Source organism: Orcinus orca, chromosome 1 (assembly GCF_937001465.1).
Source record: "Orcinus orca chromosome 1, mOrcOrc1.1, whole genome shotgun sequence".
Taxonomy (NCBI): Eukaryota; Metazoa; Chordata; class Mammalia; order Artiodactyla; family Delphinidae; genus Orcinus; species Orcinus orca.
In genome coordinates this window covers 196,240,928-196,250,950 of record NC_064559.1, presented here as the reverse complement: position 1 = coordinate 196,250,950, position 10,023 = coordinate 196,240,928, and the positions used below count along the sequence as shown (strand labels likewise).

The 10,023-nt window shown below is 52.0% G+C and overlaps 1 protein-coding gene across 3 annotated transcripts in view; it reads left to right on the top strand.

Moving 5' to 3' along the window:
- Window positions 1–3,576: 3,576 nt before the first annotated feature.
- The window catches only part of ALPL (alkaline phosphatase, biomineralization associated), a 57,319-nt gene continuing 50,872 nt past the window's right edge, over window positions 3,577–10,023 (top strand). Inside the window, exon 1 of one of the 3 annotated variants that reach the window (XM_049712265.1) lies at window positions 3,577–3,741. The gene's annotated coding sequence lies outside the window, so the exon portion shown is untranslated. Of the gene's footprint in view, window positions 3,742–6,434; window positions 6,541–10,023 lie in introns of those variants that run through there. The other 2 variants (XM_004272500.4, XM_049712275.1) reach the window with 2 other exon arrangements.

Here is a 10,023-nt window from a genome sequence, read left to right as displayed (position 1 = left end):
TAAGAAGAGAAACCACTGCAATGAGAAGCCCGTGCACCACAAGAAGAGTAGCCCCTGCTCACCACAACTAGAGAAAGCCTGCATACAGCAACAAAGACCCAACGCAGCCAAAAATGAAATAAATAAATTAATAAAAAAAAAGAAAAGAAAAGCGAGGATGACATTAATGATGCTGCCTCGGTGTTGCAGGGAGGAGCCAATGAGATCTCGCCTGTGAAGAGCTTTGCACCAGGCTGGCGGGCACTTCTGCAAATGACAGCTCGCATATGCCTCAGTTTCCTCATCTGTAAAGTGGGAATAAAAGTTGTTGTGAGGGTTAGCTGGATTAATATGTACAAAGCCTCATATTAGGTCAGAGCCTCACATGAGGTCAGCGTTCAGTAACGCTGGGCAGTACCACCCTTAGTTCCTTCCATCTCAGGCTTTTGGGTCCTTGTTTTATTGAGTTGAAGGAGAGGCTGGAGGTGACTCTGGGAGTCAAATCGTTGAACCTTTGGTTATGCTTAAGCTTAAGATAAAATGATCCCTCAAATCCAAGGCTAAAAACAGACAAAGGGTTTCCAGACTCCCTCCTCTTTAAATATCTCCCTAGATTTCAGGCGCTCCATCCTCCAGCGCTGGGCCACAGCTGACTCCTCGATGCCACCCATAAATAGGCCTTGGAGTTTTGTTCTTCTCTCTCCATCCTTTCTCCTTCATCCTTCACCCTGAGGACCTGACATCCCTGTGATCTCCATCTCAGCCTTTATCCCTGTAGGAACCTCCCCAGGATTAGTGGAAATGAGAAAACTCTGAGCTCCTGGGTCTTTTCACCTCTAACTCAGTTTCTGATGCCTGGTGAGCTTCAGACCTTGCTCAAGGCAGGGGGCTCATGGCATGCATTTAATAAACATGGAGTGAATGAATGAGTAGGAAAAGCCCCAGCTCTGACCCTGACCATTAGGTAACTAACATCTCTGGCCTTCGGTTTCCTCATCTCTAATGAGGGTTATAAATGCCTTCCCTGTCCACCTTAAAAAACTGTTGTAAGAATCAAATGAGATCATCAGCTCTTAGAATAAAGGGAGCTTGGAGGTCACGCAGTCCAATTTGCTTATTTTTTCAAGAAGGAAACAAATCCCCAGAGACACGGTATGTGTAGATGCAGAGAAACCTAATATAATGAACTGTGTTCTCACAGCTGAGTGGTCCAGGAATCCTGGAATTCTAGAGATTGTCCAGTCCAGCCAGCCAGAGGAAATCGAGGCCTGGACAGGGAAAGAGATTGCTCAGCTCACCCAGGAAGCAGAGCTGGAAGATGGGCCTCCTGGTTTCCAGTTCGGGCCTCCTTCCTGCTGTGTTGACAGCACCAGGAGGGGTGGCATCCAGGGAACAGGGGAGGCAATGGCTGCTGGGTGACTCCACCTCAGTTGAATTCTTGGGGCACAGAGCCCAGGAGCAGGGTAGGGAGAGTGAGGGAGGAAGGTAGCAGGACTGGCAAGGTAGTGGTCCGTCTTGCTCATAACCAATCCCTGGACTCCCAAGGTGGTACCTGGGGAAAAACCATCGACACACAGGAGGCCCAATGCTGGCCACGTGGTGCAACCAGAAGTGTCCATCCCCCCAGCCTTGGGGAGCTCAGAAGTCAGGGGCAGGCGTGGGGGCCCAAGACTGGTGAAATGGGGTCCTTCCAACTCCCTGTTGCCTCAGCCCCCCAGCCTCTGTTCAGGCTGGGACAGGCAGACCTGCCATACCTGGGGATTTACCCCTGGCTCACTGAGGATGACACCATCTCAAGCCTCTTCGTATCCCTAAATCCTTCCTTGGAGTTTGTGAGCAATTACAGAACCCCTCCCACGTCCTGGATGCTTTCACCCACAATTTCTTATGCAAAAGTGTTGTTTCCCAAACTTGAGTGATTTACCACCTCCATGATTTTTGCCATAATAATCTAACCCACTGAATACATAAATAAATAATATTTAATGAATGTTTTGCTTCACTTTCTAAAAACATAAATTTATGTCAAAAAAGAAACTTCATATCACTCCTGTAAATAAAGAAGCAGTATCAGTTGCTAAAAATACAAGAAAAAAGAAAAATAAATACATTCTTGGTTTCTGGTGCCAGGCCCCAGCTCTTGTTCCAGTTATACTGACAAGCCGCCTGCATGTTCTCTCTGGTCCTCTGTTTTCTCCTCCCTAAAATGGGGTTGTTGGGAGATAAAGTATGCAAGATGCCTTGCTCTGAGCTGGCATGGAGTAGGTAAGAGAGAGAATTCTGGGCTGGTATTGGTTCTGCTGGTGCTGACACCTTCTCTGCTCTGCTCTGGCCTCAATCCCCTCCAGTCCCAGCTCCAACCCCCTTTATCTAGAACTTTAGAGTTTCCTGTGCACTTTTCAACCCTGTCTCATATTAATCTGCCTCTCAGCATGTGATAAGGGAAGCCAGGGGAGATCATGTCTGCCTATTAAGGGGCCGGCCATGCCACAGGGCTCAAATGATTTGCCCAAGGTCACCAGGGTGGAGTCTTGAACCTGGCCTGTCTGTTTCTACTGCATGGGGTGTGTTGGCTTCCTCCTCTGGTCACCCAGGAGACAGGTTCTCAGGATCTGGCTGGGATGCAGTCTGCAGGAACCCTAGCTGGCTCTAAGGAGAAAGAGGGAACAGTCCCTATCTAGGAGAGTTGGCCCTGTCTAGGGGAGGCTCCCCTCCCCGAAGCCACCCCCTTCTAGGTCTCCCTCTGCTTCCTCAGCCCCTAGCAAAAGACTCAGCCCAAGGGCAGGGGAGAGAGAGACAGGCTAGTGGTCTGGTTGGAGTGGGAAGGCGAGAGGGGACAGTGAGGAGAGTCAGAGACACAGGTGCACAGAGACGGAGAGACAGACTCGTGGACAGAGATGGGTAGAGACAGAGACCCAAATAGAGACAGGTTGTCAGACACAGAGGCAGACACACAGAAAGGGCCAGACAAGACAGAGGGCACAAGAAAGACAGCCACAAAGAGACACAGAAGGAAGTTGGATCCAAAGCTAAAGACAACCCCAAAGAGTCGTGCACAGAGACGGAATCAGAGCTGGAGCTCGTGGAGAGAAAGTAGAGAGAGAGAGAGAGAGACAGAGAGAGAGAGAGACAGAGAGAGAGAGAGACAGAGAGACAGAGAGAGAGACAGAGACAGAGAGACAGAGACAGAGAGACAGAGACAGAGAGAGACAGAGAGACAGAGACAGAGAGAGAGACAGAGACAGAGAGAGAGAGAGACAGAGAGACAGAGAGACAGAGACAGAGACAGAGAGAGAGAGAGACAGAGAGACAGAGAGACAGAGAGAGACAGAGAGAGACAGAGACAGAGAGACAGAGAGAGAAGCGCGGAGGCGGAAAGAGCAGGAGAACACGGAGACAGTGGCACCCCAGCCCTCCCCAACCCCACGCGGGACCCGAGCCGAGCCGGGGCGCGGGAAGGGGGAGGGTGCCCCACTCCCCGGCAGGGGGCGCCCTGGCCACGCTGCGTACCGGCGGGCATCGCTCCAGCCGGGGCCGGGGGCGGGGCGGGGGCGGGGAGGGCCGGAGCCCCGGCCGGGGGCGGGGTCGGGAGCAGGGGAGGGCTGCCCCGGCCGCGCTCGGGCCCCGTGGTCGCCTTTATAAGCCTGCGGGGGAGTTGGCCCCGGTAGCGTCGCGCTCCCGCCACTCCGCGCCTTCCGTCCCAGCGCACCGACCTCTCGTCACTTGTGCCAGGACAGACCTTCGCCCACGAACTCTGCACAGGTAAAGACTCGACGCTGGCTCCAGGCTCCCCGCGGCCCCAGGGATGTGGTCGATTCCCCGGCCCCTCCCACATCCTCCCCTCGCCTGGGGACGGTGGCGAGGTCGGATATCCGTGGCGGGGCAGGGACCTCTGCGCCCCGACACCTCCCAAGGCAGCCCATTCGGAACCCCCCAGCCACCTGTCCCGCTCCCGTGCTCGCGTGCATCCGAGGCTCCCGGCGGGCGCGCTGGGCCGGGCTGGAAATCAGACTTGGCGCTCGCGGAGCCGGCGAGTCAAGGGGACTGCTCTCGCGACCGCTGCTGCAGCCCTGGGGTCTCCTACCTCCGAGGCCGCTGCCCGAGACCCCCACCGTCAGTCTAGGCACCTCCTCCCGGTGCTCCGTGACTGAGCGGCTTCTACGGAACCCCCTATGTCCGAGATCAAGCGAGTCAGGTTGCCCACCCAGAAATGCCAACCACCTAGTAATCTCTAGATCTTGCCACAGTAGTCGGGGAGGGGGCTGGTCTGCCTGGGTGGGCTCCAAAGTAGTTTGGGCCAGAGCTGGGAACAGTAGAGGGAGGGAGGCACTTGGGTCCGGGAGCCGCAGGGGGGTGGGAGTGGGGGAACGGACATCCGGCGTGTTGGAGTCTGTTTGGGAGTCCGGGGTGGCCACAGCAGCCTTAGGGCAAAGCTCCGGAGCCCGGGAAGCTGAGGGAGTTTGCGATCCATCTCTGGGCATGTGCAGGTGAGCGGTTAGCTCAGGGTTGGTTCCCAAGCCTAGTCTTGGTAAGAAAGTGTTAAATGCATGGTAACAATGGTGGGGCGGGAAGCTAAGGAAAGTCCCATCCTTCCCATACATTGTCCCTTCTGACCCTTTTTCCAAGCGTAATGGGATTGGGGGAGGGGGGGCTTTACAAAGGCCTGAGGGTGGAGGGGGAAAACCCTGGAGATCAAAAGGGGGCAATTCTCAGGCCAGAAAGGGCCTCTGGGCCCTGGGAAAGAAAGACTCCTCCGGTGGGCCGGGCTTCCCTGGTAAGCAAGGGGTTGGCTCCCACACCAGCAAAGATGACAGCAACTGTTTATTGAATGCCTACTGTGTGCCAGACTCCAACACTTCACATGCATCATCTTGTTTACAAATAGGAAGACTGAGGCCTGGAGAAGTTATGTAAATATGAGACCAGGATGTGAACCCAGACTCTAAACGCTCCAGACGTACAGGCTCAGCGGCCATGGCTCACGGGCCTAGCCGCTCCACGGCATGTGGGATCTTCCCGGACCGGGGCATGAACCCGTGTCCCCTGCATCGGCAGGCAGACTCTCAACCACTGCGCCACCAGGGAAGCCCTTCCTGCTTCCTTTATGTGACCCAAGAGATGAGGGGCTGACCTTTCCTCTTCTGGCCCTGCTGGTGCTCAGGCTTACCTCCGCCCATGCTCTAGACCTGCCTTCTTCAAATCTTTAGTCCTCCCCACTGTGTTGTTCCCCACCACCACCACCTACTCCACTCCCTGCCCCTGCTCTTCTTGTCCCTTTGCCTCCTTTTTTCTTCCTGAACTTCATGCCTCTGAACTCCCTAAGCAGAAGAGGCTCCTGGACATGGCTTCCTAACTTCCCGTCCCCTGGAGTAAGAAAGACTTGAGCGATGGCCCCTGTCTGTATTTGTGGCCCCACCTAGAAAATAGGGAGTATGCCTCTCTCATGAGACTATTGTGAGGAATAAAACTGAACTGAGGCCAGAAACAAAATGCTATCTTCATTTAACAAATACTTATGAATGCACCAAGCCCTGTTCTAGGTGCTGAGAATGCAGCGGGTAAATTAAACAGCCATCTGGACGCTTGTGTAACAAAATGTTTTCAGGCTCTGAAATTGACACTTTAGAATTGGAATTAAGCAGTTCACAAGGAAGGAGATTAAAATGCAATAACATGGGTAAAACTGATCAGCCAGCCTTTGGTTTTCACTAATAGAAAAGGCAACCTAGCTGTGTGACCTGGGACAAATTCTGTTCTCTGTCATGCCCCAGTCTCCTCCTTTAAGTTGAGGAGATCAATAAATAGTATGATTAATGCATGCAAAGTGTTTAGCTGGTGTCTGTGCCTAAGAAAATATTGTCTATAATCAGCTCTAATCTCAGCAGAAAATGCAACCCTGAGACTGGGCATAGGGTTATGTCGCTGCCCCTGAACCCTGGAAACCTGTCACCCCCCTGCCTAGGCCCTGTCCTTTCCCTGATGGGTTGCGCTGTGGAGTGGCATGGCGTCTTCCTTGCCCACACTCAGGTGCCACCTCCTGTCATCCTAAACTCAGCCTTGGCCAGGAGCCTGGAGGTCCTTGCTGGGAACAGGCCTGGGGCTGTTATCTCCACAGTGCCTTCTGCCTCTGTGTGTCCCAGCTTTGAAATGAGGTGAAACCAAACTCAAGCCCTGCCTGTCCCATGGCTTACATACCCAACATTCCCTGCAAACTAGGAATCAGTCCTGGAGAAGGGAAGTGACTTGTTCAAGGACACACAGATGCTACCTGGGGAGCTGGGGCTGGAGCCCTGGTGATAACTCTAGCGACCTTCACGAGCACCCATCTTTGGGGATGAGGCCTCTTAATCGAGGGGTAGGATCCCGTGACATAGCTCAGAGTTCTCACCTTGAGTTATTAATACAAAACTCAGGGCTTGAAGAGAACATTACGGGGAGAGTGAGCAAGCTGAGCTGAGAACCGGCACCCAGCAATCTCCGCGTGGCCACAGGAATGCACACGCAGCTTTCCAGTGCTACGTCGTCGTCCTCATCCTCAGCAGGCTGGAGCTGAGCTGTGCGGTGTGTTTTTTTGTTTTGTTTTTAGAGATGGCCTCACTTTTAGAGGTCAGTTGTGGGCAGTAGATTGGAGGTTCATTCCCAGCACTGCTGTGTGACCCTAGACAAGTTTATTTCCCTCTCTGAGCCTCAGGTAAGGAAATCATCTGTAATATGGGTTAATAATATGTACTTTGCAGAGTTGATATGTGGGGCCAGCAAAATCATAAATGGCTTTTCACCATGGAATGGCTCAGCTGGGGCTGACCCACTGTTGGAGATTGTTGTTGAGAAGTTAATATTTCCTATGGGACAGTTTCTTTGCCACTACCAGGTGATCCATAAGGGCCAGAGGGAAAGCCCTATGTAGGTTACAAAGGCCTAGACAGGAGGGAAAGTGCTGGCTTTGGGATCTGCACCTTGGGTTCCAATCCCTAGCTGTGTGACCTGAGGCAAGTCACATGGCCTCTCTGAGTGCTGGGTTCATAGTAGGCCCCCAGGAACTCTTCTCTGATGCTCAGTGTCCAAAGAACATTCAAGAATAGTCTCCATATTTTTCCACCCCCCTCATACCACCCCCCAACATTTACTAATTACTCCCAGAAAAACTTCATGCTTAAAGTTTTCCATGCTGAAATCCTCAACCTCACTGTGGCATGAAATCAATTGTTTGCATTTAATTTGACTTCTCAAATTAAGAGGTAAAATTTGAGATGAGGATAGGGGGTGGGGGGGGAGGAGATGAGGAAAATGAAGTTAAACCAGATGTGTTTTTGTTTAACTGTCGGATGGTGGTTAAACTGCCTGGGTATTAAGATCATTCTTTCTGAATTCCAGTAACCAGGAGTCAAGTTTCACTTAAAATTGTAGTGTTCCTTCCTGGCTACCGTGGACTAGCCCTCCCCATTTTTATTATTATTACTATTTTATATTCATCTGAGGCCACAAAGTACTGGCCAGAGAAGAGACGTCATAGATTCCTCAGAGCTGGAAGGCATTTAAAGGCTGCCTCTGTCAACCGGCTGCTTTGCAGACCAGGGAGACTGAGGTCCAGAGAGGGGAACGGCTTGCTCAGGGTCACCCATGACTGTCCTAAAAGTAACCACTATCTTGATTTTGGTGTGTATCATTTCCATAGCATATCCTTAATATATCTTTTTTTTTTTTTTTTTTTTTTGCGGTACGCGGGCCTCTCACTGTTGTGGCCTCTCCCGTTGCGGAGCACAGGCTCCGGACGCGCAGGCTCAGCGGCCATGGCTCACGGGCCCAGCCGCTCCGCGGCATGCAGGACCCTCCCGGACCGGGGCACGAACCTGTGTCCCCTGCATCAGCAGGTGGGCTCTCAACCACTGCGCCACCAGGGAAGCCCAATATATCTATTTTTTAAAAAGAAAGAATTGTTGAAGGGAGAATACAGATGATGTGAGTTGGTAGAAAAAGATCTGCAACTCAGAGCAGAGTTTAAGCCCTTGAACTGTTGATATACTACCTGTGTGACCTTGGGCAAGTCCCTTCCCCTTTCTGAGCCTCAGTGTCCTCATCTGTAAACCAAGTTGCCTGAAGAGCAGGAGTTGGGAGGTTGGGACATCCCTAAGACTTGGAATGGGTCTGATTTAATTTGAGTTGGTCCTCAAACGTTTGTGACTTAGGTTATGGCAGGTCAGTCACAAACTGCCCTCCTGAGGCAGAAAAGGGTGGGGGTGGGGGCATTGTTGACTCCCGCAGTGATTTTTTAAAAATTTTATTGAAATATAGTTGATTTACAATGTTGTGTTAGTTTCAGGTGTACAGCAAAATTATTCAGTTATACATATACATATATTCATTCTTTTTTAGATTCTTTTCTCATATAGGTTATCACAGAATATTGGGTAGAGTTCCCTATGCTATGCAGTAGGTCCCCGTCGGTCATCTATCTTATATATAGTAGTGTGCATGTGTTAATCCCAAGCTCCTGGTTTATCCCTCCCCGCCACGTTTCCCCTTTGATAACCATAAGCTTGTTTTCGATGTCTATAAGTCTCCTGCAGTGATTTTAAAACGTTGATTTCATTGCTGGTGATTGCATTTTACATAAAAATAAGGGTTTCTGGCTTCTCTCAAAAGATCAAAAGATGTGGCCACTCTGGGCTGCATCCCTGCCTGGCCACCATGACTGGAGCTGATTAGCAGCTGCTCCACCCACTTGACCGCAGTCCCCACTGTGCCCTGCTCTCGCACCCAGCCCATTTGCTTCATTGCCATTCCCTGCCTGCCTTCTGAGTTTGCAGTTTCTGGGCTAGGTGCATGAGGCTTGGGCCAGCCCTCAGGAGGCTCAGATTAGGAATGTGGGACACATAGACACCAACCGCTCTTCCGGGGCCTGGCAGCATCTCTGAAACATGTCAGCCAGGAGGAGGGAGCTTCCTTTCTGCTTTTCTGGTCCCAGGAAGAGGCTAAGGGCTCTAGAGTTTGGGGGCTAACAGAGCATCAGCCTGTCAGTGCTTAGGAAGCTGGGCCTGGGGCCCACCCCCTGGGGGACAGGCAACCTGGGGTGCTTCAGACTAGAGATTATGCAGCCCCCTGAGGGGAGGGACCCCCTTGACATCTGCCAGTGCTAATGACATCTGCCTCACCTAATGCTCCCAGTAGCCCTGTGCATTGGTGTCACTTCGCAGACAGGAAACACCGTCTTGCACTCTGAACCCACAGCTCTCTGTTCTGCCCCCTTTGCTGGGGGCCAAGGCCTGGTGATTGAGGACAGGCCATAGCCCAGCTGTAGCACAGATCTCCAAATCGCCGTGTCTGAGCTCAAGGGCAGTGTAGGAGCCCATGAAACCTCGTGGTTAAAGCTCACGGTGAAGGCTCTGGAGGCAGCTGCCTAGCATGAGATAGAAGGTCTCCACAAGCCAACTGTTCTGCGGGGTACAAGATGAACAAGGGGGAGCCCTGATTCCTGACAGAGCCACAGGGCCCCTGGTCCCTGCAGCTGCAGAGGAGTGCTAGGAATGACCTTGTGTGGGAAGTAGCATTTTGTGAGCACCCGCTGGGTACCAGGCACTTTCCACATCATCTTTGAACCTCACCTACCCCTCACCCCCTGCCATTTGGCAGTTGAGGCTCAAGGGATGGACACCTTGGGTCCAAACCCCTTCCCGAGGTGCCTCAGTCACCCTGCCCTGACCCAGGGAAGAGAGAGAGGGGAATGGCGGCTGGGAGGCTATTTCCTCTGAGACCCTGTAGTGAGGCACTGACCCAGGGCTTGTTTGAGAGAAGCGTCTTCATCTTCCCAGATCTCAGTTTGTGATTCAGGTGGGTGAACTTCCGCTGGCCAGGTCTGCAAGCTGCCGGCCAGGCCCAGCTAACATTTTATGTTCTTTAAAAAAGTGTTTAGGTGGATTTTACTTGAAAAACCGTAAATCCCACTTAAAAAAATTTTTTTTTTAATTTTTAAAATTTTTATTTTTTGGCCGCGTTGGGTCTTCGTTGTTGCACGCGGGCTTTCTCTAGTTGTGGTGAGCGGGGTCT